The sequence below is a fragment of the Cibotium barometz genome, chromosome 9, assembly GCF_041138505.1.
Source record: "Cibotium barometz isolate CiBa-2024 chromosome 9, ASM4113850v1, whole genome shotgun sequence".
Taxonomy (NCBI): Eukaryota; Viridiplantae; Streptophyta; class Polypodiopsida; order Cyatheales; family Cibotiaceae; genus Cibotium; species Cibotium barometz.
Genome location: NC_141054.1, coordinates 27,768,972 through 27,779,988, shown reverse-complemented (window position 1 = coordinate 27,779,988; position 11,017 = coordinate 27,768,972).

Sequence of the window (11,017 nt, the reverse complement as noted above, 5' to 3'; positions counted from 1 at the left end):
TATGTGCCTTGAAAGGAGCCATGATGTAAGGCAGTGGGTAAGTGTTACTGCAAGAGTAGTATAATAAAAATGTATTGATCTTATTGGTGATGTCCCACTTAGGGGAGAAAGTCAAGATCATTTAGTCTATTAAAGGCTTGTTGCACCATAAAGTTTTTGTAAATAAACGCAGGGTTATTAGGTGCTTTGTCAAGCATGGTAATGTAGAATAAACTTTTGATTCTAGAGCATTCATCAGCTTCCATAGAAGGGTGAAAATGAGAATGCTTGTGAGGCAAATTTGCCTTGTAGTATTGAAAAAACAAGTTTTTTAGTGAAGAAAGAGATGTGTCTTTGGGTAATAAGAACACATTATCTCTTATCAAGTCAATAATGACATGCCAAAATTCTTCAAAAGCATCATTAAGGCAGGGAGGTATAGAAGGTATATGGTTAAGACCTTTGGCCAAATTAGAACTTAAGGTATTGTTAACCAAAAGACCAACATTTGAAGAAATAACATGACCAAATTCTAAGTTGAAACCAACATCATGTTTATTTACAGAGGCAAGTGAACAAGTCATTGGAAGTAAATACTTGTTTTGCATTACATAGCTTAAGCTTTAAAGAGTCTTGAAAAGACCAAGAGAATTGACAGTCTTGCCAAAAAGCAGTAAAAGGATAAGTGATCGAGATCCCAAGTTCACGTCAAGATTCTAGGCTGCATTTTTTGAAGCAGTAGAAACTTTCTTGGATCTCAGCACAGCTTACCACCCCGAGACCGATGGTCAAACAGAAAGGGTGAACCAAGTAATCGAAGATATACTTTGGTCATGCTGTGGGTGGCAGGGAACCCAAGAAGTGGCTAAGCTATCTGCACAACCTAGTCGAGTTCGCCTACAATGCTTCTTATCACCGAAGTATCGGGATAAGCCCTTTCAAAGCTCTGTATGGACAAGATTGCTTAACTCCATTAACTTGGTCCGACCCATTGATTAGGGTCGAGATGTCCAGACAGATGCTTGACGACATGGAGTAGCAGATGCAGTCAATTCGCAAAGATATAAACGCTACCCAGGATAGACAGAAGCAGTATGCAGATAAGAAGAGGTCAGACAGAGAATTCAAAGAAGCAAATATGGTCTTCATTCGAGTACGCCCAAAAAGAAGTTCTCTATCTCTTGGGAAGTACAAGAAGTTATCTCCCAGATACTGTGGGCCATATCTGATTACAAAGAAAGTAGGTGACTTAGCCTATGAACTTCTTCTGTCTCCTCATCTCAAAGTACATAATGTATTTCATGTTAGCCTACTTAAGAAGTATGTACGGAGCCGGAATCATGTGCTTGATAATGAAATCTTAACTTCTTCAACCCAAGGGCGGATGGAACTCCAACCTGAAGAAATCCTTGATATTCTAGAGAAGGTTCTCAAGAACAGAATTCTGAGAGAATTATTGGTCAAATGGAAGTTCTATCCTTTTGAAGATGCCACCTGGGAGAAAGAAGCCGAACTGTTGCGGGATTACCCCCTGTTTGCGAGATGAGGACATCTCGCGTTTTTCAAGTAGGAGAGAATGTAAGATTCCTCCCTAGCCCTCAAGATGTCCAGTATCTTCCCCTATAATCAATTCCCTCTTCAGAATAATAAAAGATCTTGTTTTTACCTATTTTGGCTTAGAGAGAGAAAATATTCTAGAGAGAGATTATTCAGTTTTTAGATATTTTTGGATGGAAAAATATCTCTTCTTATTAAAATAAATTCCCCCGAAATAGAAGTTCAAAAAGAATTTCAGAAGGTGCATTAGAAATAAATTATAATATGTTCAAAAGGCCTTAGCCTAAGGGTCCATATTTTTTGAAAATTGTAGATTAAGGTTCCTATGGACCAATAAGATTAATCCAAATGTAGGGAGGAGATAAATTGAAAAATAAAAGAAAAACTCCCCAACAATGAGTTAATGTTCACATAAGATGAAGAGTGGGACTAAGGACCAAGGAAAATAGTTAAAAAACTGATGAAGAATGGACTAAGGACCAAGGACCAAGGAAAATAGTTAAAAAACTAATTTTTGACACCTCAGGATAGGGATTCCCCCTCAAGTAGTAGGTGCCTTTTTCTCATCATTAATTTTTTTAATTTTAAATCAATAAAATTAGATATTTCATCTCTCCTCTCTCCTAATTCAAAACTGGACCAAAAAGTGAACTAAACTGACCCAAAAATTATCAAAAATTGACCAAACTGATCGCAAAATTCTAGAATCAGTTTGGTTGGTTAGAGGCTCATTTTTTCCTATAAATAGAAGCCTCTCCCTTTGTAGAAGCTTAATAGTGTTTTATGCACTGTTACTCTACTCCTCCCCCAGAGCCAAAAACATTGAATTCATTGATAATTCACTTGTTTTTGACTAATTCCTCTACAAAGAATTGGTGGCCACTCTTGATCCAAGCAAGAGTAGAACCCTCAATCCCTCAAGCCAAAGGAAAGCTCACAAAACTCTATGTAAGTTAGAAATTCTATTTTTTTTAATTCTATTCTATGGTTTTCTAATTTCTTGTTTTTTTTTTAATGTGAAATTGGATGTTATGCCTTGATGGAAAGGCTTCCCCCTTCTCTTCATTAAATTCAGCCCTTCTTTATCCAAGATGTGTAATCAAATAAATAGAGTTAAACTTTTCGTATTGTTTACTCTTAAAAAATGAGAATTGATTAGATTAGAGTGCTAAATTCATCTTGGGGTAAATTCTAAGTAGATTTAAAATGTAAAATTCTAAGTAGATTTAAAATTCTAAATTCATCTTGGGGTGAATTCTAAGTAGATTTAAAATGTAAAAATTGAGAAATGGTCAGCCATACAAAGGAGGTTATGGTAAAATTTTCTTAAATTTTATGAAAATAAGTTTTATCTTTATGTTATTCAAAAAGAGTAATCCTCTCCGTTTGTGTATTCTAAAAGTGTTATTTTCATTCTATGCATAGAAAGATGCATATTGAAAATATTTGTATTATAAAAACGTTATTTTCATTAGAATTAATTTCTATGCAGATGCATATTGGAAATATTTTTATTATGAAAGCGTTATTTTTATTAGATTTAATTTCTATGCATAGACAGATGCATATTGGAAATATTTTTATTATAAAAGTGTTAATTTCATCAATATTGATTTTTATGCATAAAGTGATGCATAAAATATATTTTTTTAAATTATAAAAGTGTTACTTTCATCAATATTGATTTTTATGCATAAAAGAAATTTTTAATTATAAAAGGTTTACTTTCATCAATATTGATTTTTATGCATAAAGTGATGCATAAAAGATTTTTTTTATTATAAAAGTGTTACTTTCATCAATATTGATTTTTATGCATAAAGTGATGCATAAAAGAATATTTTTTTTAATTATAAAAGTGTTACTTTTACCAATATTGAATTTTATGCATAAAGTGATGCATAAAAGAATTTTTTTTTATAAAAGTGTTACTTTCATCAATATTGATTTTTATGCATAAAGTGATGCATAAAAGAATTTTTTTATTATTAAAGTGTTACTTTCACCAATATTGATTTTTATGCATAAAGTGATGCATAAAAGAATTTTTTTATTGAAAGTATGATTTTTATTAGATTTAAATTCTATGCATAGAAAGATGCATATTGGATATTTTTGTATTATAAAAGTGCGATTTTCATTAGATTTAAATTCTATGCATAGAAAAATGCATATTGGATGTTTTTTTATTATAAAAGAGTGATTTTCATTAGATTTAAATTCTATGCATTGAAAGATGCATATTGGATATTTTTTTATTATAAAAGTGTGATTTTCATTAGATTTAAATTCTATGCATAAAAAGATGCACATTAGATATTTTTTATTATAAAAGTGTGATTTTCATTAGATTTAAATTCTATGCATAGAAAGATGCATATTGGATATTTTATATTATAAAAGAGTGATTTTCATTAGATTTAAATTCTATGCATAGAAAGATGCATATTGGATATTTTTTATTATAAAAGAGTGATTTTCATTAGATTTAAATTCTATGCATAGAAAGATGCATATTGGATATTTTTTCATTATAAAAGTTTGATTTTCATTAGATTTAAATTCTATGCATAGAAAGATGCATATTGGATAATTTTTTATTATAAAAGTGTGATTTTCATTAGATTTAATTTCTATGCATAAATAGATGCATAAAAAGATTTTCTTTTATATAAAAGTGTTATTTCCATTGAAGTTGGATTTATGCATGAAAAGAGGCATAAAGAATTTTTATATCAAAATTAGAGTTCTCTTTGATTTTATGTTTAATTTCCATGAATAATCGATAAAATGAATAAGTAAATACACTGTGAGAGAAAATTCTATCGTTTCATATTCACTCAGACGGTAATGAGAAAATTCAAAAAATCTATCGAAGTCGAAAATTTAGATAAATTGATTTATTTATTCCTCGTAGAAATTCGTGATTAGTTTAGAAATCAGTTAAGTGAATATTCAATGAATGAAATTCAGTAAAATAGTGATTGGAATATCACCCCCTTTCAAGAAACGTAGTTCAAGAAGAACCTTACCAGACTCAAACCCAGAATCAGACTTTGACCAAGACCAAACTCTTCGTCAGTTTCAAGGAAAGACGATGTGACCAGTTCAAGAAAATACACTCAAATCACCCATCGAATCTGAATCTAAGTTGAGACCCTTTGATTTTGATCTAAGGATCAAGGTTACAGAATTCGAGGAATTCTATTTGGAATTCAGACTTGCGATCAAGAAGTCTTAGGATATGGATTTAAGATATACTCATTATATTCAAAGAAAATCAAAACTGAAAACTTGCATAGAAACCCTATTTTCTTCAAGGATTGTCTTACGCCAGAATGCTGGAGGGAGCATTTGGTATATGTGTTTTGCTAAGGGAAGTTCGGTTGCAACAACTAGCGGGGAGTGTTCAATAGATCAACGGACAGCTCACGTGGCAAAGCCTGACCAACCTCGGTACGGTTAAAATGGTGTGCTTCCAGTACAATGGACGAGGGCCGACGAAGCAGTCCCCTTGAGTGAAGTGCCAAGACACCTAAGGAGGATCCTGGAGGGTTCTGACCAGGCGATGCACGGGCTCGCGGTGCCGAGGACACCCATGCATATGTCGTGGAAGATATTGTATGATGGATCAATGTTTATTGTAATCTGTTACTGGATCTCATTGTTGCTGACCAACTGGTCTCAAAAATGGAGAGTCTAGAGTGATACTGTTTTTTGTGACAAACAAGGATTGGATGGAAATTTTGAGCTATGACATTTGTAACCAATAATTGTTTATCAATGGATTGTTTTATAAATTAAAGTTTAAAGAGGAGTGTGTGCGTATCTGTATTTTAAAGCAAAAGTTAAGAAAGGCATTCATTTATGGGTGGGTGAGTACTTGTCTAGTTCTACCAATTCCAGTGGTTGGGCAGTGGTTAACCCATGGGCCAGATGGGGTTAGGCTGGAATCATAAGAGTTTTAATAATAAAATTGATTAATAGGAATACGCTTAGAACTCGAGTAGTTAAATAAAAGCTTGAAGACTTCTCAAATGAATAGATCAACAGTTGTGCCTGATTCAATTAGGAAAAAAGCGTTGATTCCTTCAAGTTGTCTGGAATAAATTTTCCTTCTATCTGGTCTAATCAGATGAAGGTTAGTTTAGTCTCTTGACCCCGTTAGAAAATTCGTTAAGAAATTCAAAAAGGTGGAATCGTCCCCGTTTTCTGGGCAAGGGAAGTTTTCCCGGTTTTGGTTTAGGAACGACCACCAAATTAGTCTCGTGCTCGGACATTCGAGGGCGAGGCCCCGAGTGGGAAACCCTGCCCTGGGCAAGAGGAAGCTACTTCCGCTGCTACCAACCGGGAATCCGATGCGCAGAGGGGACAGTGGGATCTCACAGGTTGAGCTTTCCACATCTCTCTCTCTCTCTCTCTACTCCCCACCCAATTACAAAGCTCCTTTATGGTGACTATAAAGGAGGAAAAGTTGAGAACCTTAGCTCTCCACAATAGAGGGTTACTCTACCAAGAGTGGCTTGAGGTGCAAACTAGTAAGACCCTTGCGTTCTCCCTCTCCTTCTCCCTATATTGCAAGGCTCAAGTGTTCTCAAATCAGTGAGAACATCTTTGGCACTTCCTCGTTGCTAGGAGAGCACCTTTGCTTAGGACTCCCTTGCCATACTTTATATTGTCACCTTGGTGTAATGGAGCATGGAGCAACCCTTCAAGCTCAAGCTACATGATTATAAGCAAGTGTTCTATTCTATCTGTTGATTGTTTCTCTTTCTAAATTTTTGGATTTTTGTTCATTTTTTTAGGAGTTAATCTCACCATTAATCTTTATGAAAAACCATTAGGTTGCATTGTTCATATTATTAGATAGGTTTGGAAAATCAAAAGCATCCTATCAAATCAAGATAAAAAACATGAAACATTAGGGAGGAATTAGGACAAAGCCTTAGATTTTTTGACCAAAATAGCACAGAAAATTGCTCTCTACCGATTTGCCTTGGTTTGCTTACGTGTGCATGCTCTAGTGGGCCTGTGAATGCATTTTCATAAGTAGGAATGCACGTTCCTAAGTCTAACGGGGAAAATCTGCATAATATTCTCATTAAGAGAAAGTAGGATAATATTCTTCCCATAAATGACCATAATGATAAAAATGGTTGAAAGTTGACCATCACATGGCCTAGACCTACACCACTACAAGTTGTAGATCTATCAAAATTATGTACACATTTCAAAGTAGGAACGCACATTCACAAATCCATGGACACTTAGCCATGAACGTTCACTTCATAAGAACTAGCCACTCGTTTTGTAAGAACTGGCCATGCATGTTTGTAAGACCTAGCCATGCATGTTTGTAAGACCTAACCACATGCATTCCTATCTTTCCTTGCCATGTACATTTTGCAAATCCACATGCACGTTCCCAACTTGCTACCCATGTACATTCCCAACTCACTACGCATGTACCCAAATAGGAAGATTGCACGTTCTCAACTTGTGAATGCACACTCAAAAGTCAAATAGAGACTAAAAACGCTTAAAAAAACAAGTGAATCTAGAATTTCTAGGGCCAACACACACTTGGATTATGTTGGTAAAGGGTGTGCTCTAAGCCAATCACCCTTACTTATACAAGATCAGGAAGGATTTTTTGACTCAATCTTGTGCTAGAAGAGAGTGCCTCAAATGACCCCAAATTAAGAGCACCTTCTCAAGAGGAATCTATTCACGCATCACAATCCCTAGGACCTAGGCAACCCTAGTCCTATAGTATTCAAGTGGAAATATCAAAGACGCTAGCTTAAGTGAGGCCTACTACTGCTGGGAGCCTATCTCTTCAAAGCCTCGTATGGACCAAGAGGTCATTGGTGCACCTGACTCTCCTACAACCACTCAAAGGAGTTTTGTAGACAAGATTAGAAACATTATCACACAAGAGTTCCAACTGATGAGTGGGAATCAAAAAATCATCAAATTATCCAAGAGACGCCTATTAGAAAGTCCAAATATTGAGGCATCTACTCCTGATATGGAATATTGAGGCATCTACTCCTGATATGGACTTACTAGTTTAGAGGAGGACGAGAAGCACCAACCCCTGGTAGAGGAAGGAGTAATCACTCCTAGAACCACAATTGGCATGGCCACAAAAAGAGTGGTTATGTTAGTAGCCTTAGCTTGTCTAGTTCTCAAAACATGAACCTTGGAGTGTTTGAAATAGCTTGGAGCCTACCACATCCCTAGGCTTAGCAGCATTAGACCCCGATACTAGTAACGCAAGGGGATTCAAGTTCAATATGACATTGGTGCCATAGAGCAACAACCCTAGCTACTAGGGAAAGAGTCTACCTGAGCTGTTGGTACACTAGGATGGGGACCTTATAGAATGGAGCATGACATGGCCTCCTTGTAGCTTTTAGGGAAAAATCTAGCAAAGTATATGCTGAAAGCTTAGATTTAAGCTTTGGGAAGGAGATTAAGAAGGTGATTAGCACAAGAAAATGCTCAAAAAACACACACACACACACACACACACACACACACACACACACACACACACACACAAACTAAGCTATGGTGCTTTCTTGATCTTGTTCTCTCTCTCCATCATTAAAAGGAGACATGGTTGCATGAGATAGAGAAGAAATCCAAGAAAACAAGAAAGTGGAAGAGAGGGAAAAAAGAAAGACACAACCTCTTTTCATGAGAAAGGAGTCTTAGACTTATCCAACCACCCAAACCATCTTTTATTGATATTTTATTAAATTGAAAACTTATACAAATTTCTTTATCCTAAGGTTCTAAATTAAGGCTTCATTTTTCTAGTTGACTAAGGTTCTCATGCTACCAAATAAATGAACAAATTTAAATGTGCATTGGCTTTTACAAATTTGTGGACCTGCTAAATAAGTTATAAACATGTTACAAAAAAGCCATATACATTTTACAAAATGATATAACAAGTGAAGTACAAAGGCTAAGAAATGCCTTGATTCAAATCATAGAATATAATTTTGTTATGAATAACACTTTGAAATTACTAATTTTGGTGCTAAAATTGGAGGCTATCATTCTTCCCCCCTCATCTTTTGAGAATCCCCAAACAAAAATGAGAAATTACTTTGCCCAATTGTAAACCACATCTCAACAACCTTCACAAACTCCCAATGTCATCTACTTCTTCTCACACCTCTCACACCACTCCCAACTATAAGCAAGTAAGCAATAAGTAAGGGAGCACATCCTAGGGATATTACAAGGTTGTAGCTTTCTTATCTTCTAAAATCCGCTAGTCCCTCAGCTCCCTGTAAGAATCCTCAAATCTAGGTCTTTGCATTAGGGGGCATTTGAGCATAAAAAGGGCCCTCTAAGAATCCTTAATTTTAAGGAATTAAGATTAATTTTGTTGTGGCATAAGGAGACACAGCTCATAAAGAAGCGTACTTTCTTGCTAAAGTAGGGGATCTCTCTAGGCTCCCCCTCTCTAGTTTCCCTCTCTAGGATTTTTGTATCTCTTTCTCTTTCCACATCATCAATCTCGTCCATTAGTGGGGCCCAAAAATAGGAAAAGGCCATTTACTTTCAATTCTACCCTTTCAATCTTATTTATTGCACTTTAATATTGTATTTGAAATTCCCACCAAATTCCACATCAACCTCAAAAACCATTTTCATTCATTCTCCTAACTCTCCACGCCTACAATACGATTCTCTCTTTCTCCCATTCTTGCAGTATGTGAGCCATCTATTTGAGTCTCTCTCAAGCTCTCCTTTTCCATGTGAAGATATTTTCTCTCTCTCTGGAGCTACCATCTTTGAGTTACTATTTCATCCATACATATTCATAGACCCCCAATTCTTTGAGTTTTTATTTCATCCATACATATTCACAGACCCCCAATTCTTGTTGTAATGGCACTCAGAGAAGTAACAAACACCTCAGATGATCCATCTTGCGAGTGAGGAAGGTAGACTTGCATGTTCTCATATTGAATGAATATGCACCTATCAAAAAAGAGCATCTTAATGCACACGACAAATAAGAAAGAAGACAATAGGGTCAGAGTAATGTACATTGTATCTTGTTGTCCCTTCGATGGCAATACCTGTTGTGATGTTGTTTTAGATGTATGTATGACAAACTCAGATATTAAGTAAGCTTACGTTATTTCATTTACATTTTTGTTGTTCAGAATAAATGAGAAGCTTCCTAAAACATTGCCTACTGTCTCCATGAGCACATCATGACGTAATTGTGCAAGTGTACAGCACTATCTAAGTGATATAACACCTAACAACAATCCATCTTCGTAAACCTTAATATCAACCAATTCATTTTCATCACCAAAAGATTTTAGGTCTTGATCCATTGGGACCAACTGATTTTGAATAAGCCTGTTGTGTTTGTAGTAAAAAGAAAATATGAAATTATGAGTCGCAATCATATATTCTATTGTAATTGAGTTTGGTACCACTTCACAATAGACTTTATTGTAGGTTTTTATGTCCCAACCATCATCCAGAAAGTCAACATTATCTACAGTAGAATTGGCTTTGTAGCTGAGCATTGTTCTACAGACCTTCACATCATATTGTCCGAACTCGCTTATCACACTGTGTAAGGGAAAAGGAAAATTTTGTGTGATTTTTATTTCTATTGCACGCTTCTGAAAGTCACCTCCCACGGTGCGATAAGGAAGTTTGTTCTCTGTCCGAACATACTTATCGCACCGTGGGGATGGGAAAAAATTTTGTGATTTCTATCTTTACTTGCTGCAATGCACCCTTTTGATCAATTTCCACTTATGACAATCCTCTTCTTTAATGATTTCAGTATCATTGATGATGGCTCGTACAAAACAGACAGTTAGAAAAGTTCCTTTAGTTCCCCTAGTCGAACCCACAAGAAAGATCATAACAGTTGTCTCGGCGAGGTCAAGTATAGGTTTGATAAAATTATTACTCCCTTGCCATTTAGAGATAGAAGGTAGCTGAGATCCTAGAAGAAAAGAATGCCTATGCATTCACCTTTTAAGCATTTTATCTTTAAGCAAGGAACCCCTGAGAAGGTTAGCAAAAAGGGTACTCCAAAGAAGAAACTTCGATTCACAGGCAGGAAGGGTTCTACAGAAGAGACCCAGGCAAAGGATGTGGATGCAGGGCGGCCAGAGACAGAGAATCCTGAGGGCATGGAGCCCCAGTAGCCCTAGCCTACAGATCTTTACTAGTATATTTCATTTTGTAAAGATTAATCTCGATACAAGCTTTTTTCTCATATATTTATTTTTTTTAATATCCAGAATTATTATTGAACCCCTCATTATTTTAGCAATTTAAGACATCTTTAAAAAAAATCTACGAAAAAATTGAGAGAGAGAGAGAGAGAGAGAGAGAGAGAGAGAGAGAGAGAGAGAGAGAGAGAGCAAAGTATAATATGAGTACATAGATAAATTGAAATGTCTTACAAGATATTTTCCAT